The 22882-nt window shown below is 43.2% G+C and overlaps 1 protein-coding gene across 1 annotated transcript in view; it reads right to left on the minus strand.

Moving 5' to 3' along the window:
* The window catches only part of DOCK1 (dedicator of cytokinesis 1), a 523683-nt gene that overhangs the window by 240229 nt on the left and 260572 nt on the right, over positions 1 to 22882 (minus strand). The window lies entirely within an intron of this gene.

Consider the following 22882-nt stretch of genomic DNA (forward strand, 5'->3'; position numbering starts at 1 on the left):
CCCCGCCTCTCCCTCTCTCTCTCTCTCTCTCTCTCTCTCTCTCTCTTCCCTCAACCCACAGTGGGATCCAAGGACTGGTTCCTGTAACGATAAAAAGGCACTGGGTTGCTACCTCATCTCGTCCTGGCTCAGTGAAAGCATCCTCAGCCCAAAAGGAATGATACATATGTACTCAGAGACAGATACATCTTTCTGTTTTGAGAGTACTTGAAGAGTGGAAATGATTTCCTTGTTTGCCTTTGTACCATCACGGCCTGACACCGAGCCTGGAACACAGTAAATGTTTTAAATAAATGTTTATGATTAATTGATGATGTCTATTCCACACGTCAGCATTTATTAGAAACGTTGTTCATGGCTGATGAAAACCAGGCTTTCTTAGCTCTTGACCACAGAGACTATTTTCATAACCTCAGCCTCTAGCACAGTCGTTGTATGTTGTAGGTGCTTAATAAATGCACGCTGATTGACTGGATGATGATGAGCATTGCATGTGATGGCCTCCGTTTAAGATACTGTTCATTGATGAAGAAAAGAAGGATGGGAAGGAGAATATTTTGGCTCCTTGGGAACCAATAGGCTCCCAGGGGCTCCTGCAGCTCATTTTCTCTTCATATCCTCAGCCCTTAGGATAGCACCAGGCACGCTATACGTGCATACATGCCTCATCGAAGAATCAAAAGTTTGAATTTGACCCACGGTTCAAAAGAATGATATTTGTAGCTACAAACATCAATTAAAACAATCACAATGTGCCCTAGAGGATCTCTAACGAACAGGTGAGAATGCCCTCCAAATGCAGTATCTGCGTGGATGCCCACAGAGTATTGTAAACAACCCCTTTCATCGTCCTTACATTTAACTCGTCTAGTAAACACTTTGTCTTCAGTAATGCAAAGATAACCTTCATCCCGGTCCCTGCTCCAGCTGTTACAAGTCCTGAATTAATGAGGTCTCAGTATATTTGTATTCACATATAGACACATATTGGGAAGTGTATGTTAGTCAAAAATCTGTCCTCTAACGACAGAAGAGGATTTAAAAAATGGATGAAGATTAATAAATTGGAGGACGGCCTCAGTGGCACCACTGATCCAATTTTCCCCGACACGGGAGGAAGAGCTCACAGACTGGCCAGGAGAGTGAGTCAGAAATCCCAAAGGTTCCAACAAACAAGAAAAATGGGCCAAATATCTGACCACAAAGTGTGATGTGGAGAAACGTAAAGTTCTGCCTTTGAGCTAAAACAAATATGGACTGCCCAGTGGTAGGAAGCATGGGCACGCAGCAGCTTAGGGGGAAAGGCGAGGGGTTCCTTTTGATAAAGACCATCCTTCATAGCAGAGGCATCTAGTATCTCACCGGGCTAATTACTCAGGGGAGATGGTTATAATTACACTATCCTCTACGCTTAGTCAGACCCTCACTGGAATATGTGTGCTAGGATCTGGGTCCAGCAGGGGGCCTGGCACACAGGAGGACGTTTATTGATCGCAGTCAAGTTTTAAGCTAGACATTGACTAGTTTGAGTAGGGGCAAAGCAGAGTAACTACGACGATACAAGAATGTCATAAACTTGACACATGAGTTGAAGGCAATGGGGCTGTTGAACCCGGAGAAGAAAAGATTCTGCGAGGGAAATGGCGCATGAATGAATGGATGAATATAAGCATGTGGCTGAAGGCCCACAGAGGCAAGTTCTTGGCTCCCTCTCGGAACGACCTGCCCAGCTCCCTCCAGTGTGGAGGGGCCTGACATGCTCTGCCATTGACCCTTGGCAAGGATTCTGCCATCTTGGCAGCAAGTTCTTTCATTACTCAAGGTCATAGGTTGTTTAGGACAAGGGTTGTCCAGAAGATGCTAGATGAATTTCTGATGGGGAATGCTTCATGTCAGAGTTAGCCTAGATTAGCTGTGAAATGGAGAGGGGAAGGTCTGGTCTGGGATCTAATTGGCACAGGAACTCTCAGGTGAGGTAACACCTTCTACTAATGCAGTCTTCAAGTCTTACAGGATTGTCCATGATAAATCCCATAATAACAACAGACAGTACCAATAATGTTGTCATAGCTTTTCAAAATCTATATCTATCAACTGGGTGGTGCAGTGAATAAAGCATTAGACTTGGAATCAAGAAGACCAGAGTTTAAATCTGGCCTTTGTTCTTAGACACTTACTATATGTGTGACCCTCAGCATGTCATTTAACTTATGTGGCTCAGTCTGTTTATCTGTAAAATGGGTATAACAACGGGACCTATCTCCCAAGATTATTGTAAGCACCAAATCAGTCCTTTTTCAGTTGTTTCCCATGCTTTCTGACCCCACTTGAGGGTTTCTTGGCAAAGATACTGGAATAGTTTGCCTTGAAGGACCAAGGTAAACAGGGTTAAATGACTTGCCCAGGGTCATACATCTAGTCTGTAGAAGATGAATCTTGGGGCAGGTAGGTCATGCAGTGGAGGGGCAGCTAGGTGGCACAGTGGATAGAGCACGGCCCTGAAGTCAGGAGGACCTGAGTTCAAATTTGGCCTCAGACCAAACACTTGACACTTACTAGCTACATGACCCTGGGCAAGTCACTTAACCCCAAATGCCTTAAAAAAAAACAACAACAACAACAACAACAACAACAAGATGAGTCTTCCTGATTCCTGGCCAGGGCCTCCATCCTTTGTCGTGAAGATACAATTAGATATTTTCAAACACTCTTCAAACCTTCAAAGATCTAATAGAAATGCTAGCTACAATTATTCTATTATTCAATATCATAATACATTGATGTTTTATTGATTAAAATGTCAATAATTTGCTTTTATGATTCTAGATAAATACTCATCATTCTTCCATATTCCCTCACCAGTGGAAGGAATCCCCATTTTAGGAGACTCTAGTTTCAAACAAATAAGTCAGTGAGTGATTGGTAGGTGCCCCAGACACCTTCTGGAATTTACCTCTTCCCGTATTTCTGCCCTTTCTTTTATGTGCTATCTTCACGATTACAATGTAAGCTTCTTGAGGGGAGGGATTATCTTTCTGTTTTGCTTATATTGGTCTACGCCATCTCTGGTATGTAGTTGTTACCTATCTATCATCTCTTTGAAATAATTTTCTTTAGAATTGATCCTTCTTGATATCCTCATTCTAGCCCACCAAGATAAGCTGGACTAATGTGGTTTAAAAAAAAAAGTCCATTGAGATGAAATTAAATGAGAAACTGAATTCTTTCTTAATTACTTAACTGGTGAATCATGGAAAGAAGTGATTTCACAGGAAAAAGAACGCAGCAAATGAGTGTTTCAAATGGAGAACAAGAGCCTAAGTGAGGCAGGAAGGTAGTTTTGAAGTAAAAACTCAAGAAAACATCCATTTATTGTTATTACCTTCAAATAGACAAGTTTGTTTACTAAGTCAGATAGCCGAAATGCAACAGCTTGTTAGGGAATAAAACTGAAGCAAAGTATGTGACTATTAACAATTATTTCTTCTGGTTTTATATACAAGGGTTGTCAAGTTAATCTACAGAAAGATTGTTTCCTGTCTAGCATTTACTGAGGACCCATGCTCTGTGATGTATAATGAGGAAACTCACAGATGGGAGCATGGGACAGCATCTGAATGGTAGACAGAGGCCTTTGCTGAGAGGGCTGGGCACGTCATAGATATGTTCAGCACTCCTCCTGGGGCTTTTAGGTTTTTAGTAATCAGATGACAGCCAGGAAAGCACTCATGGGTTGAGAAAGAAAAACAAAACAAAACAAAACAAAAAAACAAAACAAAATAAAACAAAACCTAAGAGGTAAGTGTTTGAGATGGTAATGTAGCAGCAGAGCCATGATTTCCAGGGGCTGGGGGAGGGGGAGTATGACCTCTATCAATACAGATCACTCCCAACCACACATTCTCAGCCTGTAGTTGACTAACCCTTGCTTTTTCAAACATCAGATTCCAGGATCTCAAAGCTGCAAGGGACTTTAGAGTCAACTTTGATCATACATCAGTCAGTCAAAGAACATTTACCAAACATGTACTATGAGACTGGATGCTGGAGATACAAAGAAAGGAAAAATCAACAAAAACCAGAGTCCCTGTCCTCAAGGAGCTCACAATCTAATGGGAGAGGCAATATGCAAATAATGATATACAGACACAATCTAGACTGGCTAGATCGGAAACAATCATGAGAGGGAAGGCACTCCATTAAGAAGGATTGAGGAAGGCTTCCTGCAGAAGGTGGGCTTTGAGCTGGGCCTAGAAGGAAGCCAGAGACGCTGGGAGGCAGAGAGAGAGATGGAGAGTCTTCTAAGCATAGGACACAGCCAGTGAAAATTCCTGGAGTCTGGAGATGGAGGGCTTAGACCAGGAACAGCAAGAGGACAGTGCTGATGGATCGATCAGAGAATGCCCCAGTTACAATAAACCCAAGGAGCAGCCAGGCAGCTGGAACCTGGCATCTCCAATCACAGGATGCCTTTCCTACCTTGAGTGTAATATATAACCTAAACACACACACACACACACACACACACACACACACACACACATATGTATGTATGTATATATGTATATATACACACAAACACAAAATATATAATATACATGCTATGATGAGATGAGATGACATAGTATAATATAAAATCAGTATTATATCCCTTTCAAAAGGCATAAGAACCAAATGTCTCCATGACTCACTTTTATAATTTACATTTCCAATATATGATTCTTTAAAACATCTGGGAGCAGATTAAGGCACCATTTAAAAGAAAAACATCCAAAAAGTTATTTGTAATAGCTAACTACCTTTAAGGCAAAACTATACTATGGACATTTTTTTTAAAAGAAGAAACATATTTAAAATAAGCAAGTACTCACATACAATTAAAAAGAGGACCCCAAATTATAAAATCATGAATTTTGACAGGACACAGTTTATGACACTGAACATCCCTTACCAATTTGAACTTTTAGAAGACAGTGGCCTTCACGGGAGAGAGAGAGAGAGACAGAGAGAGACACAGACAGACACAGAGACAGAGAGACAGAGACAGAGAGGCATGGGTTCAAGGTTGTACTAGAATGAAACCTGTTAAAAGGATACTATATAAACCCTAATTCAATCATTTCATACTTAGAAGATGCCAATTCAATGAGTTCATTCCATGTTCACTAAGGGATCACTGTATTCCAGCCAAAGTGCATGGTGCCGGAGATCCAAAGATAAAAAGAAAACAGGTCCTGCCCTCAGAAGACCACATTCTGTTGGATATCAGGTAAACAAATAATTGAAGACTACCTAAATTCATACAAAGTAATTCCAAGAGAGAACACAAGCAAAGAAAGAATAAGTTCAGCAAAGAGAAAGACAAACCACTTAGAAGCCATTTGAAATGTGTTTTTATATTTTCCAGAAGTGTGTCTCAGAAGCTGATAAATAGCAGTCACTTTGTTAGGGTTTCTGGCAAGGAAATTCATTTTTCAGAGTTTATGGAACAGATACTGATGACAATAAAGGTGATTAAGTAAACTAATTAAGCGATTGTCTTTAACAGGTCATTAGTAAGCTCTGATGATGATTAAAACTAAGTGCCACAAAATTCAAAGTATCCTGGCTGCTCAGTGCCATGGCCCTGGCTCCCATCCCTGTGGTGTCCCCCACAGGCCGCCACCCACACCTAACGCACAAGGCAGGAACTTACCCGTATGCCATGATATCTCAGAGACAGACCGAAATGAACAATGCTATTAAAACTGCATTTCAGTGATAGAATTTCATTAAATTAAAGAGGTCCCTGTCAAACACAGTCCGTCTAATAGGGCTTTGTGAGGCAGCCAGACAATCAGTACAATGTTGAAAATAACCTTATTTCCCATTTATGGTGGATGGATTTCTTTATCATTTTTTTTTCAGATGAGAACCATCAAGTACCAAAGGACACAGAGGCTTTTTTTCCCAAATAGTTATCGGTAAAGCTGTGTTAATTGAAATAGAACTAAACACTTTATTAAATTAAAGGAATAATTGAAGAATAGAGGAAAGATAAGAAATAATTTGCTGGTTCTGAGCAAGGGGACATTTCAAGACAGGAGATTATACAGAGAGGCTAAACTCTTGACCGGATGAGAAATGTTCAGCCCAACTTCCTTCTCCAAGAGATAAGGAAAAGGAGTCTCAGAGAGAAGCAATCACACAAACCTCCACAATCCCACTCTGGAAAATGGCTCCTCTAGGTAATTTCTCAAGTTCAGTCCAGTTGTGAGATCCTGTGTTACCAAACATGGCAGGGCATGAATCAGACAACGATCCCCAGAAGGAACCTCATTTTGAATGACTGATCCCACTTACTGGAGACATGAGTAGCCTACTGAGTCCCTGCCATTGCGTATTTTAACTCATTCAGCAATTTGATGTAAGAAGAGGAATGGGAAAAAAGTGGTAGATCATAAGAGGGACATTTACAGCGATAATAATGGCATGAGTGAGGAATGGAATTTAAAACTACAGTTTAAGATCTCCCTGACACTTTCTTGCCAGCTGCCTGAGCTCCTGGACCAGAGAACACACCCTGGAAGACTGAGATCTTCTATTCTGGGAGGGCTAATCTTGACTGGTGAGACCATTATGAGTAGGCAGGCTTCAGACATACCTCTTTTTATTCCTAGGCCACCTTCTTCCCCCAAACACTCACACTCTCACTCTCCTACCCTGCTTTCCCATCAGAGAACCCCGATCAAACTGATGTTGCCAGTGCTATAGGATGAATGTATCAATCTACTGTCCTATGGTGCCACAGCACTGAGGTGGCACAGTGCATAGAGTACTGGACCTGGAGTCAGGAAGACCTGAGCTCAAATCTGGCCTCAGACACTTACTGTCTGTGTGGCCCTGGGAAAGTCACTTAACCATGTTTGCCTCAGTTTTCTCATCTATAAAATGAGCCAGAGAAGGAAACGGCAAACTACTCCAATAGCTTTGCCAAGAAAACCCTAAATGAGGTCACGAAGAGTCAGGCACCATTGAAACAACTGAATAACAGCAATAGTAATCACTTAATAAATATTTTTTGCATTGATTTCATTTTTTTCATTCAGGGTAAGTAAAATTAGGAGGACTAAATCTCAAATTATACAAAAATATCTCCCTTGTGAAGAAAAACAGCATTCTTCTTTTTTTAAAAAGAAAATCACCTAGAAACCTAGGAGCAAGACTTTATAGAAGCAGCCCCAAAGACTCATTTTCCTCCTTATAATGTTATGGAATGGTCAGTGAATTCAGTCAGACAATCAGTTTGAATTTTATGGCTGCTCTTTATTATCTGGGGAGGGGAGAAACTAATTATATAGCACCTACTAAGTGCCAGGCCCTGTGCAAAGTACTTTACAAATACTGTTGCATTGGATTTGTGTGACATTAAGAAAGGCATCTCATCTCTCTGGGCCTCAGTTTCCTAGGCTATAAAATGAGAAGACTGGACTAAATGATTGCTTTGGTTTCCTTCAGGCTCTAACTTTCCTTTTTGTGATTGCCCAGTCTGGTTTGACCAGTGACATTCAAAGGCAAAGATGTTAGAGTGGTTTTCCATTTCCTTTTCTAGCTCATTTTACAGATGAGGAAATTGAGGGTAACGGGTGAGGTGAATACCCCAGGGTCACACAGCTAGTTACTGTTTGAGGCTGCAGACCATTAGGCTTCACCTTCTGTCTTGCCCCTGCCTCCAAAGGCCCTACAGACCTTACCATTCTCTGCCTCTCCACCTGGCAGACCCTTTGCACCTTCAGATGACCTACAGCTGTAACTTAAGGACCTGTAGACCTCACCACCTTTCCTCTTTCTGCTCAGCTGGGCCTTGTCTGGTCTATCCTGCGGCTAAGACTTCCCAGATGCACCGTCTCCTCCACTTGGAACGGGTGCAACTTGAGATGAAGGACCACGGAGCCTTTTGTATCAGTATCCCCCACAATGAGGACAGGGTAGGGACTTAATAAGTAAACAAAAACCAACAAATGAATGGATATAGAAACATATAAAATTATCATATTCATATATATGTGTATATATATATATATTCATTCAGCCATTCATCTATCTCTTCATTCATTCGTCGTCCTGCTGGGCCCCAGAGAAAAGAATCAGAATTAAGAGGCAGCAGGTGCAGAGGCAGGTTTCGGCTCGATGTCAGGAAGAATCTTCCTCTCACTAGGAGTCGCTCAAAGTTGGGACAGGCAGCTTTGAGAAGGGCTAAGCCCTCTCCTTGGAGATTTCCAGGCAAAGGCCGTACTATCCCTTGTGAGGCAGGCTTCAGAGAGGATTCCAGTGGGCATAGGTTGGCCTAGATGTCCACAGAGGTCCGTCCAAATGCTAAAATTAAGGGATCTTAACTCTGAACTTACTGAGGCTATTCATGGCCAAAATCCTAGGAGCCTTAACTGGACCTATTTCCAAAGTGGGGTAGAACCCGCCAGAGCGTGACTCCACCCTAGGCCATGAGCAGCCAAAACACGAGCTCTTGGGGGAGGGCCTGGCGAACAAAACACACTCTGCTGGGCTGAGGGAATTGACTGCAACCTAGGAAGGATAGAGGAGGATAAATGTGATGTCATTTATCTAGGGAATCCCAGGGTGAAGAAACTCTCTCCCAATGCCGATCAGTACCTCCTATGCATGCAGGAAAATGCTTGGGACATGCCAAGGGTCACACAGCCAGGACGTGTCAGGTTTTCCTGACTCTGAGCCCCGGTCTCTCTGTCCACTATAATACAGTTATATTTTACATGTACATACATAAGTGAACCCAGATGTAGTTTTACCTATAATCAATTTTCCCAATATACAGATATATACACACATAGTAATGCTTTGTTGTAGTTGGTACTCACTGAACAGATAGAAATTGTAAGTCTCCCATAATTTCAAAGACATTTTTTTTTTAACTTGTTGAGGTAGGGAATCAAAAAAAGAATTGCATTGATCACTTATTTAGAGCTGGAAGGGTCCTTTCTAAGAAGTTATTCAGTCCAATCTCCTGATTTTAGAAAAGAGAAAACCCTGGTGAACTGCAGCGATCTTCTAAGAACTCAGGTCCTAAGCCGCAGCCAGTCTAGTGACCAGCTCAGGAATGAACAAGACTGGTCCTTGGATGAGTTCAATTCAGTCCATCATTGAGCTGAAACGTGCAGACTCTCAGATATGATGGATGGATGCACAAGGCTGTGTGTTCTCTAGATTATGGCCTTCAGGAGCTCAAGGTCCCCACCATACTGGGGGTATTGGTGGAGGGCTTTAATGAAGGTCCTGTCTAGGAAATTAAAGAGAGATGGCCCAGAGGTATGCTTGTTCTGCAATCACACGTCCGGGCAAATATGAAGAAACATCAGCATTGGACTTTGGCCTTCATGCAATACGCCATTGGGCCTGGGTATTTAACTCTTAATATCACCAGAGATTAAAAAAAAAAAAGTTTCCTTAAGGGAGATGTAGAAAAAGCAGAAGATGGAGGCAAAGAAATGAGACCGATGGGATAACCTTCATAAGGTGGCCCAGAGTCCTGAGAGTCCAGGACAATGATAAGAAGGGAAGAAATTCTTCCTGGCTTCCTTCAACAGATGGGGTCAGGCCCACCCAGGAGCCCACTGTGGGTGTTCAGAAATGGGAGGTAATAGGTGTGCGCACGCTCTAAGCCACCCAACCAAAAACACACTTCTGAGCTTAGTCATTGGCCCGCCCCTGTGGAGTAACTGACAGGAAAGGTGGGTGTCGATAAGCCAGCTGGCCCCTCTGCATCACCGGAAATGCAAATAAAGGAGTCAGGGGAGAGATGATGGTTTGCCCACTGGATGAAAAAGCCAAAATTGCTACATGTGCAATTAGCTTATGAGGAGGATGAATGGGTATGCCTGGGCGGGTGCTGACGTGTGTGTGTGTGCTTACCATGCTTGCAATGGAAGAGGCAGCCCCAGAATCTGTATCGGGCTTGCTGACAACCAGCTCATAATTCACACTGCTCTCAGAAGGGCCTATCTAAGAGCATGGGACATGCTGGGGCTTGCTCCACATTTCCAGGAAGCTCTGGCCACCAAGGTGAGAAACCATCTTTTCTTCGCACTCATTATTCTAACCACTGACGACAAAGAGTTGGACCATACCATCCCAACCCAAGCAGCTAGCAGGCTGCCGGCTGCTCAGGGCGGGCTTGGGAATTAGAGTGGACGGCTCAACCTCTGTCCAGAAGCGTCTACTACGATTAAGGTCATTTGCTGAGTGCTGAGGGTACAAAGAAAGGCAAAAACAGCCCTTGCCCCCAAGGAGCGCACCTTCTAATGGGGGACACACCATGTACATAAATGGGTGCATGCAAGATATACGCAATATAGAGAGAAGGAAGGCACTAGCGGGGGAAGCAGGGAGCACAGCATGTGGACAGCCTCCTGCAGATGGGGCTGGAGCTGAACCTTGAAGACAGGCAGGGAAAACAAGAGGTAGAGACGAGTAGGGAAAGCACCCAAGCATGTGGGCAGGAGAGGGAAGAGGGGAGAATGCTGCCTTTCGAAGACATGGAGACAGGGAGACAGATCGCCAAGTGTGAGGCGCAGGCAGGAGGCCGGTTTAGCTGGATCACAAAGTACTTGGGGCGGGGGTGGGAAGAGGGGTAAGAAGGCTGGAAAGCAATGAGGGGGCGAGCCTGGGAAGAGCTTTAAATGCCCATCAGAAGACTTTACGTTTGCTTCTGGAGTTGACCGAATGGACCAGTAGGAGGTCGGGTCTCCAAAAGGCATCCCACCATTGAAATGTAAAGTTTGAAGAGATGCTTCATGGGATAATGAAAAGAAAACTCAGAAGATCTAGGCTGTGGACCTGGGTCTGCCAGTAACAAATTAAGATGAGTAATCAGGTCATGCCCTTCTCTGGGCCTCTCGTTCTGGCTTAGGGAATGAGAAGGTTAAACAAAAGGACCCACCTTGAAGGAACATTCTCATTCTAAATCCCCAGGCAGATCAACCTAGAATGGGAGCGCATGATGGCAGGAAGACAACTTGGGTTCAAATGACTCTTTGGCCTGTGGGATCCAAGGCAAGTCCCTTCCCCTCCCTGTGCCTCAGTTTCCGCCTCTGCAATATTAGGGCAAGGCCTGATGACCCTTTAGGTCCTATTGAGGTCTAGGCCTATGGTCTGGTAGAGGTCTCTGACTTCTGGAGGGTGGTCCAGCACAGACATCCTAAGATTCTGTGACATCATGATCCTCTACCCCAATCAAATCCATTCCTGAGACCCAGAAGGAATACCTGGAGTGGCGAGGGCAGACTGGTGGTCTCTCTAGGACTGCGCAAGTGTACCCGCTAACAGTGCTCCCCCCAAGAGAAGGCACGGACAACTCGCATTTGTGCAAAATGAACTGCTGCGCCTCACAGAAGAAATGAGACACCCCACAGCCCAGGAGGAGCAATTACACACTGGTATTGTCACTTCTCACAAAGGTATGTCCAGAACAGCATTTTTTTTTTTTTTGGGAGGGGGGATTTAAATGATACCAAAGCACATGAAAACTTTATCCTCGGATGTGCGAAAACGTCCAGTCAACTTCCATCTCAAAATACATTTATGACTTTGAAAAGTGACTGCCCCATTATTTCAGAGTTACTTCTCCAAGCAGATAAGGGGATACGCCAAAGAGAATTACATTAGGAAAACCAGAAATATGTATTAAGAAAAAAAGTATACACAATATATGCATGTATATGTATATATACATACACATATATGCACATTAATCTGCTGGGAAGGATGCTAGGCGGTGATCATAGGAAGTGAAACGACATTTGGTTTTTTGTTTGTTTTTTTAGAAGCAAAGTAGGAGGTAAAATGCCAACACCTTACACCCAGTTGACCGGTTATTTCTGGGTTCAGGCTGATCTGAATTACCAGAATCTAGTAAAAGACAAAGACCTCAATCTGGAATCAGGAGGAGTTGGCCTTAAATCTTACATTTGATACATACTAACTGTCGAACCATGGCGAAAATAATTTAAACTTAGTTTCCTCATCAGTAAAATAGGGATAAGGATATCTCTAATAGGATTGTCGTAAGGTTCAAGTGTGGGCAGTTAAGGGGCGCCATAGTGCATAGAGGGCCAGGCCTGGCATCAGGAAGATTCTCTTCAAGAGTTCAAATCCAGCCTCAGACACTTCCTAGCTGTGTGACCTAACCCTGTTTGCCTCAGTTTCCTCATCTGTAAAATGAGCTAGGGAAGGAAATGGAATAGCTCCATTGCCAGGGTCTCTGCCGAGAAAACCCCAAACAGGGTTGCGAAGAGTGGGACCCAACTGAAAATGACTGAACGACAACAGACGTTCAAATGAGATACAGGATGTGAAGCGATGCGCAAACACTAGAATCCTTTGTAAATGATTATTGCCAACATTTTTCTAATCATTACTATTACATTTTTAAGTTGAACCTCTCTCAAACACACCTCCAGGACGAATCGTGTATTGGATTGAAAAGCTACATTTACTTTCATCTTTTGACAGGTGAAATATTCAGTTGTCCCAGAGTTTAATACAAGCACGTGTTGAACGCGGGAGGTGAGGAAGCCGGTGCAGCCCACGAGGTCGTATCTCTGCTGCCTCCTCCTCCTCCTCCTCTCGATGGAAGGAGCCCCCAGCGCGGCCTGGGAAGGAGGCAAGCTTGCCGCCCTCATCCTGGAGTCCAGGCTGCTCGTCCAGCCAGCTAAAGCGGGGAAGAGGAGGCCTGGAGAAGGCCCCAAGGCGGAGAAAGGACGGGAGCGCGCACTCAGCAGATCTGGATCTGGAAAGACCAAAGGGGAGCCCGTGATGCCAGACACAGAGTTGAAAGAGCATTGGGCTGACGGGTCTGACCTCTTGTCATGGCGACACCAAGTCTTCCCCAGCCACCTCCCGGTGGCAGGGAGGTCACCCTGAGCTCCAGGCCTCTGCCAACGGAGCCTGAGTCCTGGCAAACGCTTCCAGCGCGGGGAGGCTCCCAGGAAGCCTGACGCCAGGCTCTCAGTGACCCCTCTGACGAAAGCGCAGACCATCTGAGTTACTGAAGGAATTATCTGTAACAGCGATAATTACAGAACACCTTATAATTTTATAGCACTTTCTGATTAAGCATCACTTTCAAATCATTATTTCATTTGACTTTCAAATACCGATGAGGAAGGTATTATTATTATCCCCATTTTATGGATGTGGAAACTGAGGCTCAGTGCTTCCTTTGTGCTTAAAGTCTAATAGAGCTGCCTGGGGTCCTAGGAAATCAAGTGATGTGCCTGAGATCACATACTCAGCAGTTGTCAGAATCATTTCATGGACCCAGGTCTTGCTGCTCCTGAGGCTGGCTTGCCCGTCACTAAGCCAGGCTGCATTCCACTCCTGTTTCTATGTCACTGACACTGTTCCCTTTCTGCCTTGTGCCATCTCTATGAATGAGCCAGCCTGAGCACTTCCATTAGATGTAAATGGGTGATGGGACAATCGCCCACAAATTGTCTCCAGGAGAGCCAAGAAGATATGGCCTCTTCATTGGAGAAATGCCTTATTGTGCCATTTTTCCCCTATTGGGCATACCCCCCAACTCCTAGGGCATACAGGTTGTCTCTGAGAGGAGATGCAAGGCCTGCAGTTCAACCAGCTTCCATACAAAGACATTGGAGGGGGGAGGGAGGGGAAAGGGAGAGGGGAATAAGTATTTCTATAGTGCCTACCATATGCCAAGCACTTTTACAAATAATATCTCAGTTGGTCCTCACCACCCTGGGAGGTGGGTATCATTATTATCCCCTTTTTACAGCTAAGGAAACTGAAACAAACAGAGGTTAAGTGACTTGCCCAGGGTCACACAGCTAGGAAGTGTCTTGGGTCTTTCTGAACCAGGACCAGGATTCTATCTAGTGCATCACTATTGCCTCTCAATTAGCATATCTTCTCTAGTTATAGTCCAGAAAATACACGTCTATCCATCAGCTCCTCCTAATCATTATCTTTAACAAAGTACATTACAATAATGGTGGATGGTTTAGAGGGAATTTGCCTCCTTCCACAATCAATTTCAATTCTCTCTGACTCTGTGTGTGTGTGTGTGTGTGTGTGCGTGCGCACACGCGCACACACATATGCCTGCATGCTCACACATTTTATTTTAATCTCTTATTAAACCTGGTAAAGGTTCACACATATCTGTGTCCTAATGGGGGCAATGTGAATCTATTAATGAACGATGCATTGAAAAAGCACATTTTCCCAAGCTCATCGATGATTTCAAAGGAAGACATTAAAAAAGATACAGTCTTCGAATGCTGCTGAATACTCACCCCCTGGAAGACAATCTCATTCACCAATTCCCCAACCAGTCACTTTCCAGGCTCCCAGGGATCAGGGATTCTATTACCTTCAATCCCGCTACATAAATCCTCCTGTCAAGGTTGAGATGCATTGACTCCAGAGAGACATTTCCTTGCATCTATATTCACATACAAAGGAACCACTGAGCTATTTGGTTATTGGAAAGTCAAATGAATATTCAGAATAGACTGTCTCAGCAGGAGAAGAAGGATGTTTCTGTCTGGTGGAGGGGGATGCTGGGAGATGAGAGTCACTCTCACCCCTTGATTCCAGGGTCCACAGTTTGCTAATGGGTTTTGTGTTTGGGTCGTTCTGAAGATTTCCATGTATAATTCTCTGACACTCCCTCCTCTGTCCAACATATTTTGATAGCATTTCTCCCTAAACCAACATTAACGCATATTGTAAGTATCTGTACCATCTTCAGTTAAGCCGAGTGAACATCAGTTAAAACGCATTAGCAAAACAATCATATTTGCTTCAATACCCAGCAAAGCTAGCAGGGCAGTTGATTCACCATCCATTGCCATGGTCTTCCCTTAGCAGAGGCCCCAGGTGCACCAGGCAGAGGAGAGAGTCTCGCTACAGGGGCCAGCGTTGGGAGTCAGGCCAGACTCCCCGGGGTGAGACATAGTTGACGTAGTTGAGAATGGGCTATGAAGAGTCTGAGATAGACGTGGCAAGAAGACATGGGAGTGGGAAGCCCTTCGTCAACGTCACAGAGAAATAACTCTCAACGGGTCTAAAGGTAGTAAATGAAAGGATAAGCTGATCTCTCAGACAAGATTCAAATGAAAGGTTCGATGTCAAGTGCTTTGCAAACCTTGAAGAAATAAGGCAATAAAGCAATACCTACTCATGTTCTTAGAGCTGGTTTTAATAAGTGTAGGGGACTCACGGTTAAGAAATTCCTCTTACCAATGCAGCTCAGAACCTGTTTTGAAGCTTACACTCTTAAAGAGTGTCAAGCGCACTTAGTTCAGTGAAATCCTTGGGGACACAGAGCTTGGGAGTCAGGAAGACAAGAATACAAATCCTTCCTCCAATATTTAACAGCAAAGTGACCTTGCCAAGTCACTTAACTTCTGACTCAGGTTCTTCATCGGTAAAATGTGAATAATAATAGCTCCTATCACCCAGAGTTCTAAAAAAAATAAGATATTTATAAATTGCTTTGCAAACTTTAAAGGAATAAATACATTCTATTATTGTTATATAGTATATGTTAGAAATAGCATTTGAATTCAGGCCTTCCTAACTCCCTACTGTTAGGTAGAGAAGACAGGTCTCTATCCACTAAATCACTATTACTACTAGTACTAGTACCTCTACTAACTACCACCACCACCATTACTAGTACCACTTCCACCACCCCTACCACAAGTCTCAAAATGGGTAGGAAGATGATGTAGGAGGCTACAAAGGAGGAATTATATAGGAAGAGGGCTGTCAAGGATGTCGTTAAAGAAATGTACAACCAGAAGAAAGAAAAGAAAATGGCCTCGTTGTGTGGCAAGAGCAAAAGATAACCTTTGGACAATCCACGTAAAGCACAGGAATCTGAGTGATGTCAAAAGAAGGGCCTCAGAACTTTGGATGGCTGGGCTTGGATGAATTGTGCTCTTTGTCATAAGTGCAAATGTCCATATTGACAGGGGCTCAATTTCATTAGAATAATGAAGTCTTTTTTATCATTACTATTATTGGACAAAGTGTGAACACTATTACCCTGCTCACATACTTACTATTTTACACTTTATTTCATAGGACACACAGTTTTCCACCTCTGGAACAGAAGAGAGAATGAATGGAATCTCCTTCTTTGAGGACCAGAGAGTCATGAAGCTAATGGCAAACAGAAGAGATGAGAAACAAAGGAAATAGGCAAATTTGAGGAAACTCAATACTCCTTATCTAAGCCGTTGGTAAAATGGGAAAGAGTTCTTACTGGCTACATTTTATTGAATGTGTTGGGATAGGTTATAAATTAATCAGATGAACAACTTAGCAGAAAGGGAGGACCCTAAGAGATGCTATGTGAGACCAAATGTGAAATGGGTGAGTGGCAAGTGAAAAGTTTGGTCTGCAGGTAGAGAGGGGACATAGTTTGGGGCCAGGGCTGATCCTGCCCATTCTATAGGGTACCTAGGTCTCCTGTGTCACCTGTGCCTCCTGGCTTTGGGGGCTTCCTTCAAGTTTCAGCTAAAATCCTGCCTCCTCAAAAAGCCTTTCCCAACCCTCTGTAACGTGCCTCCTTGTCTTTGTTGGTCATTCCCAAGTTATCACAGTTTATTTACAAATATGTATATCAATAAATATGTATGTATATGCACATATACATAATATACACATCCATATACGTGGAATGTATATATGTGTGCATATATATATATATATATTTATATAAATGACTATTTGTACATAGCTGACTGGATGATCTCTCCCCAATAAGATGATGACATCTTTGAGAGCAGGGCCTGGTTTTGTCTTTCTTTGTATACTTAACACTTAGTAAAGTGTCTGACTTGACCTAGCTAAATAAAGGAGTGGAATCATCACCACCACCATCATCGCCATCATCATCACCATCTAGCACGTACATAGTACGTTCTATAACCAACAAGTGGTAAGCACTTTACAATTATTATCTTATTTGATCCTCACAAGACCCAAGGAGATAGGCGCTGTTATTATGAACTTTTTACAGTTGGGGAGACTGAAGCAGACAGGTGAAGTGATTTGCCCAGTGTTAGATCCACAAGAAAGTCCTTGTGAGGTGAAACACGACACCTCCAAACTCACTGTGTAAAAAACAAACAAAAAGCAACCAAAAATGGACAGCCCATTTCTTCAGAATGCACGACTTCTGCAGCATGCGAAAACAGGTTTTTATTTCCTCTATTTTGCTTTAAAATTTCCATACTCCTTTATTATCTAAGTAGGACAAAAGCCCAGACTCCCCAGACTAGGTTTTTGGGGACCCATTAATCGATTTCAAGCCTTAAACATTTCTCTAATTATATCTTTCCATGGGAAACTCTGGGATAGTTTCTTTTTATTTTTGAATCCCATACCAGGATATAAATTCCAAAGGGTGATAATTTTTTGTGAACCTGTGAAACACACTGTCGTCATTCCTGTGAAGCAAAACCGCTTATTTCAGGGCAACTGTACAGGAAGATGTCTTCCACGGTATTCCAAATGATATTTGATCTGTTCAGAACAACAAGCCTAATTCTCTGGTGTGGAGAGAATTCCAGAAGAGAATGAGCCACATCATCGCAAGTTCAGAATGGCTGCTGAAATCCCTGACACCCATGGGAACACCATGGAAATTCTGCTTTCAGCATGGGAAGACACACATCTATGCACCTGAATGAAGGATAATTAGAACTTCTAGAAAACACTTGGGGAGCAAGGGGGAGTCAGGAATCACAGCATTCAACTTACAAAGGGAAATTTAAAGACATTTAAAGTATGGGAATATGCTTCTTCCATAGCCACATCAAGACACCTAAATTAAGGAAGTGAGTCTTTGGGTTGTTGAAAGAAAATGGCGGCAAAATTATTGACTAATGAGTTTTATGAATTGTCGACACAGAAAGAACATATAATAAGATGGGCACTCTCAAAATCGGAGATGCTGAAATCTTTCTTGAGAGAATTCAGTTCTGAGGCCCACACCGTCCCTCCCTAACTGAAATGAAGCTAAAACTCCTAGGGCATATATGCAAGTGATGTTCAATACCCTCATGACTTAAGCAAGAAAAAAAGCCTGAAGTACAGAGGGGCAGTGACTTTCTCGGAGTCACGAAGCTAGTTAGTGTCAGAGGCCATATATGATCCCAGTATCTTCACATTAAGTCAATGAGTCAACAAGCACTCATTAAGTGCTCTTTGTGTGCCTGCTCTTGTATTAGGGGATGGGGACGCCAAACTGAAGGACAAACATTTCCCAGTGAGTAACCTATCCATTCTGTTATCCCCAATGTCATCCCATGGTTAACATAGAACAAGAGAAATCAAGAATATCATTTCTTTTCTTATGTGGCCATCCATTAGAGCAGAGTCCTGGAGTCTATGAACTTATTTTATTAAACACTTTGATGACTGCATTTCAATAGAATTGATTTCCTTTATGATCCTACGTGTTTTATTATATCCGTTAGTAACAAGATTCTGACGCGGGACCCACAGGCTTCACCCGATGCCCAAAGGGCCGTCAGAAGCCCTGGAAGAGGACAGCCAAGTGAATGAAGGCATGCCAAAGACAAGAAGCACTGTATTTTTTCAATGGAAAGCAAGGTCTGATTGAAGAATGTACTGGGTACTGTACAAAGGCACACAACACTCCAACTAGGGCATCCATAGTTGGCAGGAATTCAAGATAAGTGAGAATTCAGGTTAACAAGTTACCATCCTCATTTCTTCCTCAGGGACACTGTCAGTGACTGACTGGGAAAATGACTACATGCAATAGGTTTGAAGGACCAAGAGGTCAAGGCATGAAGTACTTTTACCAATTTAAGAAGGCAGACAGAACTTTGTGTTCAATGTGTTTGACACCAATTGGCACAGATTAAGCAATATAATTTTATTAGGGATTTCATGATTTGTTCATACGGTTAACCAAAAGATGCAGGAAACTTAACTGATGTAATCAGTTGAAAAATCAAATTACAGGAGATATTACTGATGAAAAATAGTGATAATTATATTTTTAATGATGATAGTAGAAATGTGTGTTATCAAAGCAATTAATAACACATTATAATGCCTCTCTATATCTGCTATACATATGCACTAAACTGCCACTATTAATTAAATTATTACGATTATTGGTTAATTCCCCAAAGCACATTCCTTTAAAAGGGACAAGACACTACCATATAGAGGAAAAATCATTTTATTACAGACATATCTGCAATCAGGAAACTTTTTTTTTTTAATTTGCCATTTACCACTATTGTGATGGTAAAGTTACCTAACACCTTTGGTCATTAATTTTATCACTTGTAAAAGGAGGGGATTAGATCAGATGGCTGCAAACTTATGAGCCAAAAAATATTTTTAACACCTCTCCTATATGCCCCCTTCTCTCTTCTGACACTGCCCGTACCCTGGTGCCAGCTCTCATCACCCCATACTTGGACTCCTGCAAGAGCTTGCTGGGGGGGGGGGGGGGTCAGCCTGCCTCAAAGCTCTCCCAACCCCAGCCCATCCTCCATCAGCTGCCAAATTAATCTTCCAAAAATTCCAAACAGACCACAGGACACCTCCTACTTCAGAAACTCCAGTGGCACCCTATTAACTCTAGAAATAAACATCAAATTCTCTGTTTAGAGTTCAAAACCCTTCATAAGATGGCCGTTTTCCTACGCTGCCATTCTTACACCATAGTCTGGGATGCAGTGACTGGTCTCCTTGCTCCTACACACACAATGCTCCATTTCCCAACTTCACGCATGTCTCTCTCACGCCTGGAATCCTCTCTCTCCTCGTCTTTGCCATCCAGCTTCCCCCTGCTTCCTTCAAGTCTCAGCATTTCCTACTCCTCCTTAATCTTAATGCCTTCCCTTGGAGGTTAACTCCAATCTAACGTGTGTGTGTGTGTGTGTGTGTGTGTGTGTACGTACATGCCTGCACATATGTACATTGTTTGCACACAGTTGTCTGCATATTATCTTTCCCATTAAACGGTGAGCTCCTTGAGGGCAGGGACTGACTTTTGCCTTTCTCTGTATCCCCAGCACTTAGCACAGTGCCTGGAACACAGTAGGCATTTAATAAATGCTTTTCAACTTGATTCCATTATTTAAAGATTCAAACTGAAATATTTGAAACTGTAATAAACATAATTTAAAAATATGGTATTTGGGGCTTTAGAATCAAAGAGTTGGAATTGGTAGTTAACTTAGTGGTCCTGTGTTACAACCCTCTCCTTTTACATTTGGGAATCCTTGGACTCGGGGGGAGGAGGGGTGGGAAGGGGGAATGCCCAGCCCAAGATCACACAAATAGTAAGAGGCCAGGCTGGGATTTCAACCCAGTTCCTCTGACTTTAAATCCAGGGCTTATCCCATGGAGGCACCATGCTTCCTCCATTCAACTCTTGTCGAAACTGATGGCTTTTCATCTCAGGTTAAAAATAAACAAATGCCTTATACAAAGACTAATCCTGTGTACAAACCCTAATAACTTACATCTCAATAGTACTTTAAGGTTTCACAAAGTACTCTTTTTACAATACTCTTGTGACTGTAATAATTTGATTTTACACATATAGGAAACAGGCTCAGAAAGGTAAATTAAGTCACCTAATATCACCCAGCTAGAATACATCCAAGCTGGTGATTTAATACCCAGCAGACCTTTTTCTCTATTCAGTACTTCCCTAATAAAAATGGCTGGGAATCTGGAACAAAGACTATTACAGAAAGGGGAAGGGAAGAGGGAGGTAAGTATCTAGACCTTCCCTAAGGTGATGAAAATGCTACTGTGGGTATTCAATATATTATGGTCCTTCTGAGGTGTTCAGCTCGGCTCCTTTGAGATGACTAATCCATGGACACCTTGGAGAAATTGTGATGTATCACCCTGAGCTGCCTTTGCATCTCTCCACTCGATGGTAAGCTCCGTGGGGACACCCCATTACCCTGCCCCCAACTCCCTCTCTCCTCCCTCAGCTCAGTGCTTGGCACACAGCAGGCCCGTCCATGATCACTGATGAAGGATGTTCCTCTAAGTTTATGGGATGGCAAGCATGAGACCCACCTCACCTACAGACATTATGAGGAGTCTAGAAAGACAGGCCTCAGAGCATCAGGGCTAGCTTTTAGCTTCTGCACTCTAAGGTGATTCTAGGAGAGACTGGCCTCACTCTAGAATGCCAGGCAGTGCTCAGACTAGAGGAGATCCTGGAGGCAAAAAAATAAAATAAAACAAAACAATCCACAAGGCCAGCAAGACAGCCACTCTGTGCTGCCTCTCCCACTGTCCTTTTGTTTTTGGTGCTCTCTACCATCGGGGGCCTACAAGAGATTTGGGATAAATAGCTCTGGAACAAATGAAAGGTCCCCTACTATTGGACATACACAGGAATCCAGTCCAGCAATCTCCTCAAATGCTAGGATTTCAGAAATGGGAGGTATGTGATAATGCAGGGAATAGCTGGAACATGCCATCAACTTTGGATTACTGAACAGGCCCTGGGGAAAAAATCCAACAGGGAAAGAAATAAAGAGCAAGAGAGAAGAGGGAGAGGGAGAGAGAGAGAGAGAGAGAGAGAGAGAGAGAGAGAGAGAGAGAGAGGGAGGGAGGGAGGGAGAGAGAGAGAAAGGGAGGGTGAGTGAGCCCAGCAGAGGTCATAGTCCTCCAGCTTCTGCTCCAATCAGAGTGCTGGGGTTGGAAGGGAGAGCTGTAAAAACAGCCAACCCCATCTCTGTCCTCATCCTGGGCCTCCCCAGTGCTGAGAGGGGAGCAGAAAAGAGACCAAGCAGGCAGGGCCCAAATTTCATGTGAAATGAGGCAGAGGGAAAATGAAAAGCAACCACATAGTACTCAGAACTAGCACATTTTTTAAACTGAGCAGGATTTTTTCAGGAAACATGGAGTATGAATGTCCCTTTGAGGCCAACATGGGGCCCAAAGCCCTGTCATGGTTCCAGATACTGAAAGAGAGTGCTCTGGCTTTTCCATTCTGTTATCTTGTGAAGAGCTTTCTTTCCTGCCCTGCAGACCCCTCATCACTGCACAGGGTCTCAAGAGACCCTGGTACTACTCTTGTTATAGATCGGCAGGCACCTCAGGTCCCCAGCTAAGCACCCATATGACACAATGTACCATTTATAACACGTTAAGCCTATGGATATACTGTCTGGTATGATCTAGAGAGGGAAGCTCAGTAACTTTTTGTTTTCCATATAAAGAGCCAGGGAGTCCCCTCCATAGAAAATTTCCTTCACAAAGCAGAAGAACCAAGAGGTAGAACGTTTGTTCAGAGGCGGGGAGCAATCTCTTTCTTGGTTGATAACAGAAAGAAGAATCATGTAAAGTCAAAATGCGTCCAAACGACCATAAAATAAAAGCTTCCAAGTCTGTGATCTCTATCACTGGCTTTGATTTTGCTTAACCCAAGTCTCAGCCTTCCACATCAAGCCATTGACTGCTCTTTGTGAGCAGAAATGGAACAGAAGGCAAATTAGACCCAGAAATCTCATTAAATGGACATGAGTGGATTCTGAGGAGCTCAGGAGTATCAGATCTCCAACCACCATGAGAGTTTCTGTGCTCCCAAGCTTAGGGTCAAGCAGAGACTGAGATTAAATATAACCAGCAGCTGATTAAAGGGCTGCTTTTGAAAAGGGAAGAATCCATCTATAATAAAAATACTCATCAAGCAATGATTAGTTTAAGCAGCCAGAAAGAGTGAACATTCACGCATTCATTCAGCAAGCATTTCTAGAGCACCTGATGTATGCAAGAAACCATGGAGAAACTCTGACCCCGGAATGGACGTGGTTGG

This window comes from Vombatus ursinus, unplaced genomic scaffold (genome assembly GCF_900497805.2).
Source record: "Vombatus ursinus unplaced genomic scaffold, bare-nosed wombat genome assembly UNPS02011353.1, whole genome shotgun sequence".
NCBI lineage: Eukaryota > Metazoa > Chordata > Mammalia > Diprotodontia > Vombatidae > Vombatus > Vombatus ursinus.